General features: G+C 40.8%; 1 protein-coding gene across 1 annotated transcript in view; it reads left to right on the forward strand.

Annotated features, from left to right (window-relative positions):
* The window catches only part of CFAP299 (cilia and flagella associated protein 299), a 359,874-nt gene that overhangs the window by 188,727 nt on the left and 153,610 nt on the right, over positions 1 to 17,537 (forward strand). The window lies entirely within an intron of this gene.

Genomic DNA, 17,537 nt, shown 5'->3' on the forward strand with positions numbered 1-17,537 from the left:
CAATATGACGGATTCCTTTCCAATCTTATTAAGTTATGGCATGTCACTAAGATGTCTTATAATTTACCGATTAGTGGAGGATCTACTGCTGAGACTAATTCCCTGGATTAATGGGGCATAGCGTCTTCAGCATTCTCCCTGCACAGCACTGCTACTGAATAGGGCATATGGAGAGGGGTTGTTAAAAAAGCAGTTTCATTTATATAGAAGTTTTTGAATAAGCGTCTAGATAAGCCATTAAACAAGCATCATAAAAGTTGTACGTATGAAGACAGATTGCTCAATTTATGTGTCATTTCTGTAATCTCCTCCAGATTAAAATCTCATTAACATAATCATGCACATTTCATCTAATATGTGTGCACATATATTTGACTGTCCCCACCACTTTATGACCACTTTTTCCTTGAGCTCAAACTGTACCTGTAGGCCTATAGTACCGCTTCCGCTTGTTCTGTAGAGTTACTCTTTTAGATGACTTTTAAATCACAAAACTTTTTTTTTTCCTGGAGCCTTGTTCTTATTATTACTGGGCTGTTCCCTTCAATTGTTTTATCATTTCAGTAAAAGTTAAATCAAAAACTATGATTATGAATTTATCTGATAATTGCTGATATTATATTTCTCAGACCAGATGTTTCCAAGTGCTGTAAGTGACATTTCCAGAAAAAATGCAGAATAAAGTGTGTGTATTTTATCTTTAGATGGGGATAAATATGAACATGTGTTTGTCTGTACAATCTACTCCCTTGACGATTGTCTTGCCTCCTGCAGCACAACTATTCACTTCTGGGTGGTCAATACAGAGCTTCCCTAAATCCTTGGTAAAAGCGCACCATCCCATTCCTCAGGGTAAACAAAGTTGCAGTTGTGCTGTGTGTACATTGACGGATATTTAGCAATAAGACCACAATTAATTATCGTGAGGTAGCCTGGGAAAGACTCTTTAATCAGACAAGTATGGACGAGGAACTCGTTCATTACTGGAAATGCGTGTGGTGTGATCTGCGAATGATCATAGATTTCAAAGCAAAACCTGAAAATAAGTGCATTTGATGAAGTGAAGTCTCATAAGGAGTTGAAGGATTATTGCTTGATGTAGTACTGTATTGTTATCCCAACATACATGCTGGAAATTTTCTTCGGCTTTATTAACCAACTCTGCTTAAATAAATGTTATTCTAACCACACTGTTTATTTTAAAAGGTTTCTACTGATAGGGTTACGTCCAGACTACAGGTAATCATAGAAATGTAAAATAGCTTGTTTTACTTCTTTCCAGTTTATTATGTTTATGCCCTAATTTCCTTTACTGCATAAATATTTCCTTTTTTTTGTGTTTTCCTTGTGTTTTAGTGATGTGATTAGTTTAAATGGTGGCCTGAAATAAACATATACATAGAAGGTGCAAGGCTTTACTTGCAAACTGTGCTGTCTAAAACTTAGCACTGAGAGTTCAGGTAAAGGGGTTATTATCTTGCTTTGCAAAAATGACCTTTGCCACCAAAGTCCTGGATGGCTGCTTTTCTGAGGTTGTAAGGTTGGCTAGTGACACTATAGCCCATAATAAAAGTCAAGCACATAGCAGAGCACAGGTGTGTAACTAGCAAAGACTGGGCCCCATAGCAAACTTTTGACTTGGGCCCCCATTCCCACACAGCATATTTACCCCCTTTTCTGGACCAAACATGGTAAAACACCACATTTACACATACGATAATGTCTCATGGTGGCCTCTTAACAATGTATAATGTCCTAAAGTAGTCCCTCCACACAGTATAATGTCCCATAGTGGCCCCTTCACACTATGTAATGCCCTATAGTGGCCCCTTCACACAGTATAATATTCCATAACAGCCTTTTCATACAGTATAATGTCCCATAGTGGCCCCTATGGTGGTTGGTGCAAATATTACAAACCCTAAATTTTTGGGGTTCCCCACTCACAAACTATAATTATTCAGGGGTCTATGTCATAATAACTGGAGGCACATGGGAAGTGATCAAACATAAAAACCAGTATTACTCACTTTTTCTGGGCTCCAGCATGACTACCTTCAGTGTTCAGCACTTTTGTCTGAAATCACGGGCATGGGTTATGTCAGCATCATCATACGTCATGATGCTGGCCTGGCCCATGTGATGTCATTGAAGAAGCCAGATGACAGCAGAGAGTTGTTCCAGAGCAAAGGAGAGTTAAGACTGGTTTTCATTTTATTACCTTCTGTGGGACGTTTCAGTTTTGGTGTGTTTGGTCCAAACTAAACAACCAGGCAGTACTGCGGCTCTACTTACCCGATCTCCACTTCTGCCATACTCGTCTATGCTTTCCCTTCAGCACTCCAGGGGGCCTTGTGTGTTCCATATCAAGTTCCTGTCAGTGACGTGGTATAGGATGCATGGGGCCCCCTGGAGGACTGAAGGGGAAGCGGTGGTGGTCATGGGCAGGAGCAGGCCCCATTACCTATTTAAGAAAAAAAATTTAGCAGGGGCCCAATGGGACCCCTAAGGTTGCATATCCTGTAGCAGCCATTACGGCTACTATGGCGATAGTTCTGCCACTGGCAGAACAAGCTTTCCCAGTGGCACTGTCACATTGTTCTACCACCAACTAATTAAAGACAACTCCTATAAGAACCACAGTGTTCTGGTCTTTAAAAGGTTAACAACTTTTTTATATCATTTCACAAAGTTAATCTTGAAATTACTAATTTCCCATCTTTTTATTTGTAGTAGGATTGAATTCACATTCTTCAAGCAGTGAAATCAGTCCTCTCCACCATAAAAATCTGCCTGGCCAGATGGGAATCATTTACCCAGATTGTTCCCTCTTGTCCAACTTTGAAGTCAATGGTCACAACCATTGGGACCCATTTTGATGTCAGCTTCTCAACATATTTATAGTGTAAAAGATTTAAGAAGAGGAAGATTGAAGAAGGATGGCAAGCTGTGAATTCAAAATATAGGGCTTGGGAACACTGCAGTGCATTGTATACAGGCCTGATATGGCACCATTTGGAATCTATGGATGCCTTGTAAATAATCCTATATAAAGATTATGAATTTATCAATGGGCATAGGAGAGATTGCTAGTGGGACTGACTATGGCTTGTGGGTTGTGGATTGTATAACAAAAATCACTTAGCTAACCACAATAAGTGGGCACTGGTACTCTACAGTCTTTACGCTTGGGAGAACAAATCCCGGGATTTGTGGATAGTGTATATAACAGAGACCATCAATTTTTTAGAAAGAATGGGGGGGGAGTGGGAAATTTCATCAACAAATCTATACCAGTTTTTAGGTGTAGATGTGATGATGTGGCGTATCTTTGGTGCAAGGCCCTCTCTTGTGCCAAAGATGCAACACTTTCCATGAAGGTGGGTAGAGTGGAGAGCGGGGTGGAGAAGCCTTAACCCAACATTTTTATTATACCTTATGCTGAGTTGTACAGGAAATGTGTGCCAGTTCCTGACTGGCATAGCTTACCATTCTGGTGCCCAAGCAGGAGCCTCTTGATAAATCAGGCCTGCCTTGTGCTTATTGGGCTCTTTATTAAGACTGGGGTATGAAACAGCAGTCTTAATAAATCTGCCCCATTGATGGCAATTTTAAACATTGGAAAAGCTTGTGTAAGCCTTAGCTGAGCTAAAAATGTGTTTATTTTCTTACATTTGTTCAGTAATGATAGATGAAATTTTAGATATTTGTATTTTAAAGGGTTTCCCCAGCAGAGATGTCATGCAGATCTATTGCTGTGTAAAAGATGGGAATGATCTAAAAACAGGTGCTGGAACTGAGAGCCCAGGAAAACTGCCATGTTCCATATAAAAGTGAGCCTTTGAAAAGTAGCTTTTTAACATCTTAACTCACAGGCATAGAGCATCCATGAATTTAAATACATAACAGCTAAACTTAACCTTGCTTAGTGGGCTACAGCAAATACAAAAATAGTGAAATTTGACTGGTGGCGGCTTAAAGATCAGGAGAAACAAGTCAGTACTTGCCAGTTCTCTAGCCGGAATGGAAACTAGGAATTTGAAGCTTTACACAGCTGGTGAATGTTCTCCGTCCAGGGATGGAATGCCGCCAAGTCAGTAGAATCTGAGTAGTGATGGTGATTCCTCTGTCAAAGCTAAATGCCACCCGTATGTAGACTGTTCTTCCAGCAAAGTAACAGGTTAATTAGCCATCCTATATGGGGATTTTTCTGTATATAGTGGCACAGAAATTCATTATAGGTACTTTACCCAATTATTACTTATTCCTAAAATCTACCTCATTTCATTGTAAGATAGTGTCAGTAATATCTCCTAGGGACTTCTGCAGACAAGTAAATGTCTGGTCTTAAAAGAGATTTTCAGTTACTGGTCTCAGTGATCATATTTGGTAGCCGGGTACATCACAGCCTCTCTGCTGCCTGAGGCAGCTGCATCACCTTGCCTCATTAACGGTCCGCCCCTGGTTGGCTCAGTGGTTAGCACTGTTGCCTTATAGGTGTGGAATCCACCTCAGGACAACATCTGCATGGATCTACATGTTCACCTTGTGTTTGTGTGGGTGGCATGTAGGTGACAGGATATGTTGGGGGCTAGGAAGCACGGTGGCTCAGTGGTTAGCATTGCAGTGCTTGAGTCCTGAGTTCAAATCCTGCCAAGGACATTTGCAGAAAGTTTGTATGTTCTCCCTGTTTAAAGGATATGCACCCTACGACTGGCCATAGAGAGCAATTTTAACACTTTCCCTGTCTTCCAGTAAATTTTTTTTTTTTTTTTTTTTTTTTTTGGGGGGGGGGGCTGCAAAGCCTTTTTAAGCTGGCAAACCCCTACAATGTTATAAATTCATTCATTCATAACTTTACAATGTGAAAAGATGTGTAGTAAGCAATGACATACCATTTCAGCCATATATACACTGTCTATCTATCTATCTATCTATCTATCTATCTATCTATCTACATTTATGGCTTTATAAAGGTCCTGCACCTCTGAGGCCGAAACATTACTATGGAATAAATTCTCACCTTTTTTTAAATTTATTTTTGGAGTGCTGTTCATTTGCTGCATTATCTACATGTGGTCATATGCCTGACCACTTGGAACTTGCACCCACTGACCGGGTCAGGTGTTTTTATGGTGCTGATCTATGCAACTATTTTTGTAAATATATTTATGTATATGGCCATACTTATAGTATTACCATATTTATATAATGCTAACATTTTCTGCAGCACTTTACAGTCAGAGGGTACCTGCACAGATGCTATTAGACGTTACAGTGTAAGAAAATGACTAACATATCAAACAAACAGGAGTGAGGACCCTGATCGCAAGAGCTTACAAAGTATACAGAAAAACAAGTGGGGCACAAGAGGTTTGGTTACATAAAACTTCAGATTTGAATAGAACCAGTTATGGGCCCTTAATGTAGCTCCTTATTGCTACAATTTTATACTGAAGCATAAGAGTGTGGCTGTGTGCTTGAGCTCCCAGCTGTAATATAGTCAATTTAACTGCAGTATTGTCTTCCATTCATGTTCAGCTCTGCACCAAATATCTGAAGGCAACCTTTTTGAATTGTACTGCAGCTTGGATTAGAAAACCTTTATATAACCTTTGTATAAATTAAGTGTTATACTGTCCTCAAAATTTGAGCAAACCTCTAGTTATACATTTAAATATTGTGGGGGGCCACTGTGAAGCATATTATACTGTATGGGGCCCACTGTGGAGCATATTATACTGTGTGGCATCCACTGTGGAACACATTATACTGTGTGGGGCCACTGTGCAGCATATTATACTGTGTGGCAACCACTGTGGAGCATAAATACTTTGTGGGGCCCCCTGTGGAGCACATAATACTGTGTGCAGGCCATTGTGGAGCATATTATACTATGTGGCACATATTATACTATGTTGGGTCATTTTGGAGCATATTATACTGTGTGTGGGCCACTGTGGAGCATATTATACTCTGTGTGGCCCCTTCACTATTCACATCACGTTCCATCTGTTTTATGGCAGCTGTGCAATATTATTACAGGCTGTAGTAACATTGCATGGTAATGATAAAACAAATACTATGCAATGTAAATAACAAAGGAGTCAAACCACTCGCAAAAACACCATCTCCAAACAGTTGATCAGCAGGGTCCTGGGTGTAGAATCCCCATATATCTCTTAGACTGTTATGACCCTGCAGATCAACTGTTTTCCATTGCTCACAGTAACCAGTATTGTTTATATGCTGGGCGCTGCACTGCTAACTCACTGTTACGGTTCTGTGTGTATATATAAAAATAATGTTTTTTCAACTACAGAACCATCAGACTGCAGGACACTGCAGTGCGGTCCACAGGCCCAGATGGACGGCCGCGTGCCAGTACCAGGCAACAGTATGTCTGAACAGGGAGTAACACACATGCACCAGTTAACTTCACTTAGTGAATGTATTAGAGCGGCTACAATGTGCACAGGCTGCGACGAGGTTTGCACCAGTTGACTTCACTGGGTAAATAGCTTTGTGCAGCTTTAGTGTGAACAGGCTGCAATGGGTTTTATACCAGTTGACTTCACTGGGTAACTGTGTTGTGCAGCGACAGTGTGAACAGGCTGCAAAGGAGATCTACACCAGTTAACCTCACTGGGTAAATGGTTTGTGCAGCTACTGTGTATGTGGCTGTGGCAAAGGCTGCCAGGGGTTAAACGTCACCCCTGTCAGCAACACAAATGGCTCCACACAGCTTGGAGCTACAACACAAGTAGACAGTAACAGATAGTCTAGCTAAGACCGAACCTGCTGGCAGCGCCACCGGCTGGTACATAGACCACTGCACCGAGCCGTAGTGTAGGGCTGCCAGTTCAGGACTTACAGGTCTATACTAACAGTGCCAGATGGCAGCTAAGGTAACCTCACACAGAGGCCTAGCCTAACAACCTGCCTAGCTACTGGAAACAGCCTGGAACTACTGTCACAACCTCCTCTCAAATGTGTTTTGGAGAAAGTGTGCATGAGGGCGAGAGTCGGACTGACCGGGACAGAAACCTGCGAGACCCGATCCTAACACCCACCCTATTCTTGATGTCTGCAGTTTTGGGTACTATAATTGTATCCCTTTCAAGTATCTGAGATACCTCAATGTCCATCTGTGCTGTGTAAGCTATTGTATGGCATTGTGGAGCGGCTGCATGAATCAATAACAATTTTCAGAGTCAAATAAATCTATCTGTACTGTGTGTGTCTAAGGATATCAAGAATAGAAAATTTAATCACACCAAATGCATTCTTTTTGTAGGTGTCTTGGCCATTTTTTCCCCCACAAAACAGTGAAGTAATATACACTACCAATTTTTTTTTCTGAAAATTTTTTCTTATACATAAATAATTTCCATTTTTTCATTAAAAAAATGTCCATTTGTTGTATAAAAAATACAAAATCCCCACAAGATAATGAAGTTATACATCAGTAGGCACATTAACACTAGTATGGTCGGTGTTATAATTGAGTTTTTGCTGCAAAATATTTTTAAAAAGCATAAAAAATCCAGTTTGTGCAGTGAATTTTTTCAACAGGCTGTTTGTTACCACCAGGTACCATTCGTATACCCATAGCCAGTGGCGTAACTACCGCCATAGCAGCAGAGGCAGCTGCCACAGGGCCCGGGACATTAGGGGCCCGGTGACAGCCGCTAGTGCTGCTATCATTATACTCGGGGGTCTTTTCGGACCCCCGAGTATAATGATCAGCGGCCCGGGAGAGGTAAGAAACATAAAAAACACTATTACTTACCTCTCCACGATCCTGGCCAGGCCTCTTTCCTTGTTATCTGACGTCTCTTATGTCACATGAACCCAGCCTGCGTCTCGGGTCATGTGACGTCCGACGTCATTGCAGAAGGACGGCAGCGGAGGCCGACAGCGTAGGAGCCAGGGGACAGGTAAGAAACAGTAGTTTTTTTTATGTTTTTATTCCCCCGGGTCTCCGATTATTATACTCTGGGGTCTGAAAAGACCCCAGAGTATAATAATTGTTTATGGGTTTCCACAGTGGGACATAATACTGGGTGCAGGGGCCACTATGGGGGATAATACTGTGTGCAGGGGCCACTATTGGGGATAATACTGTGTGCAGGGGCCACTATTGGGGATAATACTGTGCGCAGGAGCCACTATGGGGGATAATACTGTGTGTGCAGGGGCCACTATGGGGGATAATACTGTGTGCAGGGGCCACTATTGGGGATAATACTGTTTGCAAGGGCCATTATGGGGGATAATACTGTGTGCAGGGGCCACTATTGGGGATAATACTGTTTGCAAGGGCCATTGTGGGGGATAAAACTGTGTGCAGGGGCCACTATGGGGGATAATCCTATGTGCAGGGCCCACTATGAGGGATAATAGAACGCGCACGAATGCGTAGGAGGGGATCGGTTGAGGTCTTCGGTGTCGGTCGGGGGGGGGGGGGGGGGCATGTCAAAAGTTCGCCACGGGGCCCCGCCATTCCTAGTTACGCCACTGCCCATAGCTATAACTGTTGCTGTGACTTTGACATTATTAAGGCTTTGTTTGCTCAAGGGGCTGTTCACACATAGGAATATGACACTGATTTGGAGACGGCTTCTAGATTTTTTCAATGGGATGCACATATCAAAGCAGGACACTATAAAAAAGTAGGCATTCTACTCCATTAATTGCAGAGTCCGCCGCTCAAGACTCTGCTGATTAAGCCCATTCATCTGCCCTCTATCGACATCCTGTTGTGGGTAGCAAGTGGATGGAAAACGACGGCAAAAAATAAGAGGAATTTTCCACCATGTGAACAGCCCCTAAACAAAATAGACATAATTCTAAGAGCCATTCAAGCGCCATATACAACTTTTAAAGGTAATTTACAGTTCTAGTTTGCAACAAAGCTGTTTTAGCAAACCTGAACATGAAACTGAAACAAGGGAACAAATGAAATACAGTATGAGACTACAGAACATTAGGATTACAGTAATTGATGTCACCAACAGTAGGTAGAGGTGTTCACGTAAGCACAATTGTCTGTTAGTAGTTGTTAATAAATTTCCATTTTACATTCCCTTTTATCAGTGAATAGTCATTGTCTCTTTCACATACTTAGCCAGAAAAGTGATGTATGAAATATGTGGTTTATATGAGTAGCGAGAACTTATCTGATTTGCCAGTCATTCAATGGGAAATGGGATTCTTTGCGAATCTATACAGAATTATGAAGCTATACAGAATTGATAATCGGCCACTGTATGCTTAATATCTTTTTTTTGTAGCTATGCCTCTGTCAATTTCAGTAAGTGGGTATATACAATATGCAAGAAATCTACTGAGTCAATAGAACACACTCAACAACTCCTGCCATTTAGTGGTGCTGGCAGTCAATAAAAGAAATATGTGTCTCACAGAACTGATGACGGTTCATGATGATTCTGGCAGAATCCGAATCTTACTTGTTAAAAGTCTGGGCAACGTTAGCAACTTATCCAAACATGTGCCATCTATAAATCTGAAACAATATTGAAGAGATTTGATGGCATCTATTGTAACTTTTAACTTGATGACTGCAGCATTGGAAAATAGGAAAATTTGCAAAGATATATACAGCTGTACAAACACAGTTTACTTTTTATTATATCTAGCCGTGGCAGAGAGATGGTTTATTATTGCTTAATAAAAATGTGTAATAAGATGAAAGTGGGTGTTCAATCCCAGGTAATACCTGCCGTATGTATTGCTGATCAACTGATCACTGCAGGGGAGCTGTGGTATTACATGACTTCCATACAAATAAGTGTCCAGAATACCTACTTTTTGTAGCAGATCTCTGACTGGAGGGGGGATGGGCTTCTGAAGATTGTGATTGGACAATCAGTTTAGGGCTAAGGCCGCACATAGCGAGCCAATTAGCATGATTGCCGTGGACAGTTGTCCTGTTTCTTGCCCTTCCCTTCCTCCCCCTACTCTGTTTCCCTCTTGTTTCATCCCTATCCCACTACCTAGCCCCTCCTGCCCCCATGTGTGTTCCATGCCTGTGTGTGCTCTGTTGTGTCTTTTCATTATGGTATTATAGTATTTCACCCTTTTTTTTCCTCCAGGAGGTCAATGTAAGAGAATGCTTAGTATGTTAGACTTCATGAGCTGATGGAAGTCCCAGTATCAATCTTTCTTCGTCATTTTGATTACCGTATATACTCGAGTATAAGCCGAATTTTTCAACCCAGTTTTTGTGCTGAAAAAGCCCCCCTCGGCTTATACTCGAGTCAGCAAAAAAAAAAAAAAAATTTTTTTTTTTTTTTTTTTTGGAGGGTGGGGGTGTCTATGACCAGCCACAATATCAATGTATAGAATCTCCCATTAAATAGTGCAAAAAAAAAATATTTTAAAAAATAAAAGTTCTTAATCTCTCCTTTCCCTAGAATACATACAAAAGTTGAAAATTACTGTGAAACACAAACACATTAGGTATCCCTGTGTCTGACAGTGCCCGGTCTACTGAATATAGGGGATCTGCAGTGCTCCTGTTCCGTTGGGAAGGAGTTAATAGGAGCACTGCAGATACCCTATAGTCAGCCAGGCTGAATTCCAAGTGGAGGAAGAGAAAACAGTCCTCAAGCTCAGGGAAGGGGCAGACAGACAACCAAAACAGCCCCTCCTCTTTCCCAGCACCCAGCATCTACTGCACCCAAAAACTCCGACCATTTTAATTTTTGAAATTTTCCAGTGGCTGCTGCATTTCCCCCCTAGGCTTATACTCGAGTCAATAAGTTTTCCCAGTTTTTTGTGGTAAAATTAGGGGGGTCGGCTTATATTCGGGTCGGCTTATACTCGAGTCTATACGGTATTTGACTATGAGTTGTCAGACTGTTTTATAGCCATACATTTTTATACTCAAGCTCTGAACGATTTTGCAATGCTTGTTTATATTTGGCTAATAAAATCTTACTAAATCTAAAGTTAGACCCAGTAATATTTGGACAGTGACATAATCTTCATCACAATGGATTTGAAATGAAACAACTGAGATGCAATTGATTTGTATACTTTCAGGTCTTCTGCAAGGCATTAAACAAATATATCCAATGAAACATTTAGGAATTGCAACCATTTTTCTAAAAAGCTTCAGCATTTCAGGGGCTCAAAAGTAATTGGACAAATTAACAAAACCATAAAAAATAAAACCAATAAAATGTTCATTTTCATTAATTTGTAGAGAATCCTTTGCAGCCAATGACTGCCTGAAGTCAGGAAACCCATGTACATCAGCAAATGCTGGGTTTCCTTGTGATGTTCTGCCAGGCCTTTATTGCAACTGTTTTCTGTAGTTGCTTGTTTGTGGGTCTGTCTGCCTTAAGTTTTGTCTTAACCAAGAGAAAGAAATGCTCAATTGGTTTGAGATCTGGGATTGACTCAGCCATTGCAGAGTACATGCTGAGTACATGCCCTACTGGATCCATCCATTTAACTATCACTATATTTGCCGTTCATATATATAATATAGTAAAAATTCATTGGTAGTTAAGGAGAACTATTATTCTAGTTTGTTAGAAGGGTCCTTGGTATTTAGGAAATAAGATAAGATAATCCTTTAATAGTCCCACCATGGAGAAATTCAGTGTGTTACAGCAGCATGGATAAGACAGTAATATATTACAAGAAAGAGCACATACAAGCTCAGAATAGCAGAAGGAGAAGATACTAGGAGTTATAGCAACCAAAAAGAAAAGAAGACTTCAGGATCATTTAGTTCTGTGTAGAGTGATCTTCGCTTAGCCTGATGTTAATTATACAGCCTGACCGTGGTTGGGAGAAAGGATCTCCGATAACGCTCCTTCTCACACTTGGGGTGAAGCAGTCGGTCACTGATAGTACTGCCTAGTGCTGTCACTGTCTCATACATAGGATGGGAGTTGCTCTCCAGCATGGAGCTCACCACTGACAGTATCCTTCTATTACCCACCATCTGCACTGAGCCCCCCCTACTGGCTCCCCAGGACAGAGCTGGCCCTTCTAACCAGACTGTCAAGTCTATTTCTTGACAGGCTACCCTTAAGTCTAATGATCCTTCAGGGGGACATCTAACACAGATGTGAATGCAATCCCAAAATATAATACTTTGTGGGGAAAATATGCAATCTAATGCAAAAATTGAGATTTGTAAAATGTAGCATTACCGTGCAGCCTTTCAGTATGATAGGTACTAAAACATTTGGATTTTGTCATACAGGTACATGGAAAAGTAGTAGCTTTTTTAATACTCAAACACTTCCATGTACTGCTTTTGTAGATGTGCTGCCACCTGATATGTTGGCAGGAGACAAGAAGAGGACTAATTGAGAAATGGCTAAAGCAAGACAAGTTGAAGCTGAGTGTTTGTCCAGTGGAAATGTAGATGATTATGGTAGGAGGGCCAACTCCTGATGCAACGCTGACTGCTTGAGGGTCTGTTTATCATACTTTTCAGTAACACGTTAACGGTGTAAATCCAGTATGATTATTGTTTGACACTCCCATAGATTTTCTGATGGTTAAGTACTGCAAGGCAAGCCAACATTTTTTCTGTTTGCTCGATACTGTCCAGAAGCATCCATTATGTTGTGACTGGAATGTTCAAAGCAAGAAAGGCTAAAAACAATAGAGCTTAAATATACACTCAATAACTACTTCCTTCTGCTAATGTTGTCTGAATGTGTCACTGTTTAGTATTCTTGTTTTTTCGGTCGTTGAAGAGGGAATATTCAGAATAGATCACTTGCTTGGTTGCTAGATTGACATTGTTTTACATGGATTATTCAAACCTGTCGATTTTAGAGGGACTCGCTGACGATCTTATGTGTATGTAGGTGAATATAGATGATGTTGGGAAGAAGGATCAGGCATGTTGTATTTTATTATGCCCAATTGTTTGTGTCTAACTGCAGCTTACTCTTCTACTCTTCTTCTCCGTTTAAAACACATACATGGTTGACAGAATCCAAGATGCATAAGATATGGCAGACAAATAGCTAAACAGCTTTTCCTGTGTACAGTAATTTTTTAAAAAAAATTTTGGTTTTTATTTTTTATAAGAGTCATCACTGTTTTCCTTTTCCATTAAAGGGGCTCTATCACTGGGAAAAGTCATTTTTAACTAATCACATCCTTGCATAGCCTTTAGAAATGCTACTCCACACCTACCTTTAGTATGTAAATTGCCTCAGTGGTTTCTGAATAAGTCAGTTTTTATTCATATGCTAATGAGCTTCCAGCCAGCTCACGAAGTTCCCAGCAGCCTCCTGTCTCCTATTATCTCCTATGTGTGTGAAATGAATAGAAAAAACAGAAACACACATAACATATCCATAGGTGAACCTTCACAAGTTACATGAAATGGTATGTAAAAAGGTATAACAACCTACGATGTTTAAACAGATATATACTGTAAAAAGATAAGGAAAAAATATAGGGCGGAGAGAGAGTTTATTTCTAGGAAAATAAGGAAACTCATAAACATGGACAATAACAAAGGGATCTGGGTCTGTTAATATATAGATCAATGCCAAAACCCAAATGGACCAGGTCCTTACTCGCAGTGGTAGTGTAACATAAATCAAAGTATAGATGGTAGATAAAAAAAACCTACTGGAGTATCCATATACCCCAAAAGGTAATAAAAAAAAAAAAAAAAAAAAAAAGGATCAATCAAAGTCAATACACAAAGTGTCAGAATACACAATAGCCAGCCATAGTGGGAATAAGTATAAACCTCATCCAATGCATAATATTAGACCCAAAAGCAACAGAATAATGGAATTATTACAATGGAATAATTAGAGCATGATATAAACAAACAGTATTCTTACCTTCCCGGATGGGAGTTACTGCATAAAGACGGGTAAATACCGCTCAGCTATTGCGATAGCCCCGTCATAGCATGTCCAAGCTGCTTAGACCACTTGCATGCAAATGACTTAGGCATCGGATCAAGTACTCCCAGGCAGGGAAGGCTAGAGGGAGAGATTAGCTATCATACCTTGTTGGTTACGCATAGGCAGCCTAAAAAGCTTGGGTTCGACCCCCGCTCGGGGTTAATTTGTGGAAATACTGAGTTAAAATTTATAAATATGCATAAATGTATATAAATGGAGTAGGTAAAAAACTAAGTGGTGATATTTTGGGTTAATCATTGGGAAGAATAGACACAGAAACAAATAAGTACACATGGCTCAATAACAAGAATGGAGATGGAAGTATGCAGACCACAACCTTATATTATATGGGGCCACTTCAGGGGGCATTACACTGTGTATACCACTTAGGGGACATTACACTGGGTGATGGAGGCATCATCCCTGTATGCTATTAGTTGAAGAGCACTTGTACTGTATTATGGCACATAGTGGCATGATAGGGATTGATGGGCCAAAGGGGACCCTGGACAGGATTAGGGGCACAGCTTAACATTAAATAATTTGCTGTAGCATGCTATGTGGCTTTATTTCCTCTGAAAGTTGAGAGGCATGTCTAAATGGTGGTGAAAGGGGAGCCACTGTCTGAACTAATGAATTCTATAAATGAAATATTCCTACACAGTGCTGAAGCTTTGTATCTTCTATTCTCCTCTGCCCTAGTCACTGGTACCACTAGTTCTTAGAGTAGGATACATGGGGAGAATATGCTGCCACATTCAACATCAGTGATGTGCAGGAAGATGTTAGTTATCGAATTCATTAGTGCATATAGAATTACTGTAGCAAGGGACCTGTGCAACCAGTCGCAAGTGTGACCCCTATAGCTATGCCGCTGAGAAGAGGTAATAGGAGACCCTAAGGATAGAAAGCAAAATTAAGAGATGACTACAATTTCTATCGAGCCCTTGGACTTTGGTAGGTGGAACATCATGTACCACCTGCAATTCCAAGACATGCACACAGTGCGGTAAGTGAACACTATTAAAGAAACCTCTGTGTAATTTCATTTCTTTAAACCTAAATACAATGTTTGTAGTGAAAATACACTTCCAGGAATCCTGTTAGCAAACTCTTCATATAAGGTATGACTTTTTAATAGTTGTCCATTAGATTTACAAGTCTCTTCTTCATAGGCACTGTCCCTGACCAGAACTTGCAGGCTGCAAATAATAATATGCACTTCAAGAGGACCAATACAGCTGTTAGATATCAACACCTTCCTTGGCAGAGACATGAAAGCTTGTGGCAAAATACCTACCATTCAGGGAGTCATAAATTTGAGTATGAAAGTCCTATCCTGTTATAGATGATAATTAATATGTTTCCAAACTGTGCGGAGTGTCTAATATCAAGTGAGTTTTAAGTTGTTCTCTGGAACGACAGCAGAATCTCAGGCAGCTCATTCAGCGGATCCATTGAGTGAAGTGCACCTGGAAAAGCACAGCACGGAACACTGACACTTTCAGTTCTCTCTTCACCATCAAGCCATCTTCTAGTTTTTCCCTAAATTTGACCTTTTCCACAATTAATAGGATTATAGCTATAAATCCTAATTTAAACAAGATTTTCTTTGTAGTTAAGCCTAAACCAGCTGTTATCAAACTATTGTCATTCTCTAAAATTTTATTTCAGTAATCGTTTTCAATGTCAGTTTTATGTATAATACAGGTTAGCATCATAATAGATATTATGTAGTTTGGGAAGGTTATGTCAAATTTTATGTCATAATAAAGTGTATTATTATGACATAAAATTTGACATAACCTTGTATTGCCACAAGAGGGAAAAAAGATGCTTCCCTGCTGTTCCATGGAAAGTCTCATAGAAGCTACTTTTGGGTAGTGTAACTGTATATGCTTTGATACATTTTGCCCAGATAACAAATTTTGAGAGAGGACACATCATTGGACTCAAAGAAGCAGATTGGTTATTTTGAAGGATTGCACGCCATATAGGTCATTGTGACCTAGCTGTTAGGTGGTGTTAGGATCAGTAGTTACAGGAGGGCATACAGCGCAACAAGCTGCATGGGACACAGACAGGTCATCAGTAGAGAGGATTGTTTGATCTGCCAACAAACAAGAACACCTATCCATGGACAGACTGCATTTATTATGCTTACTTGTATAGTGCTATCTTATTCTGCAGCACTTTTACAGACATTTACAGTCACTGTCCCATATAGGGCTCGCATTCCCTATCAGTATGTCTTTGGTGTGTGGGAGGAAACCAGAGTACCCGGAGGAAACCCATGCAAACACAGGAACAACATACAAACAGATTGGCCATGTATATCATCTGGAAAATTCCCAGTGGGACAACTGGGGTATGGGCCGCTGTATACCTTCATAGTGGAGGCCACTGGGTGGCACTGAGAGTACTTGTTGGACGAATTCCATAAGATTCATCCAGATGTTTCATTCAGTCTGCACAGGTCCTAACCAAATCTGCTTTTATACTCTGGGGTCTCTTCATATCCAAGAGTATAATATGCGGAGGCCCAGGGGATGTGACAAACATAATAAACAATGTTACTCACCCTTTTTGGGTTCTGATGGGAGTGGATGGGCCACTATGAGACATTATACTGTGTGAAGGGGCCACTATGGGACATTATACTGTGTGGAGGGGCCACTATGGGACATTATACTGTGTGGAGGGGCCACTATGGGATATTATACTGTCGAAGGGAACACTATGGGGCATTATAATGTGTGAAGGGGCTACTGAGAGAAATTATATTGTGTGAAGGGGCCACTATGGGACATTATACTGTGTGAGGTCCAATGTGGGACATTATGCTGTGTAAGGTCACAATACATTGTGTTTACTATGGGACAATATTCTTAAAGAGGTGTAATATTATGAAAAAAAACATAGCTGTCCTTAGCATTTCGGTGTCTGACACCGCAGCCTGTTTGGTTGTGCACTGTGCCTCACTTGCACCCTACGTGTCCACTGAGGCTATTTAGGCAGTCACTGAAGAGGGACCAGTGGACTCACTTATGTAACTAGACCCTCTCCAGAGACTGCTGAGGCTGCTGATTGGCCTCAGTGGTAATGTGGTGTGCATGGGTTCCTAGGATCAAAGCATGGTGCACAATCGATAGGCTGTGGTAGTGGACACCAGAGTGCCAGGGATTTTTTAAAATTTTTTATTTATGTTACACCTGCCCCCAGCCCCTCTGGTATTTGCCCAAATCATGAGGATCTCTAGATTGAAGAATCAGTGAACTGTGAGTGTGATGGCGGCTGCTTCTGTGCCTACATTGTGATTGCCACCTGTACTCCACTGCCTATAACTTTACTAACAGTACATAGGATCTGCTTTACATAGAGTGAGAGGCAGCAGTCCTATGTAAGTTATAGTTTGTCTGACATGGTAATTTACATAGGACTGCTGCCTCTGTCTCCATGTAAAGCAGTCCTGTTACTACTGGGCATCCCTACTTGTATTGACTCCTTCTTTAATTGAGCCCTCCCCCCCCCCCCCCCTCTATAAAAATGAGGCCACGTTTACATTCTTTTCCAGGGCCACTTTCAGGTCACAAACTGCTGCTGTACCTG

This window comes from Leptodactylus fuscus, chromosome 1 (assembly GCF_031893055.1).
Source record: "Leptodactylus fuscus isolate aLepFus1 chromosome 1, aLepFus1.hap2, whole genome shotgun sequence".
NCBI lineage: Eukaryota > Metazoa > Chordata > Amphibia > Anura > Leptodactylidae > Leptodactylus > Leptodactylus fuscus.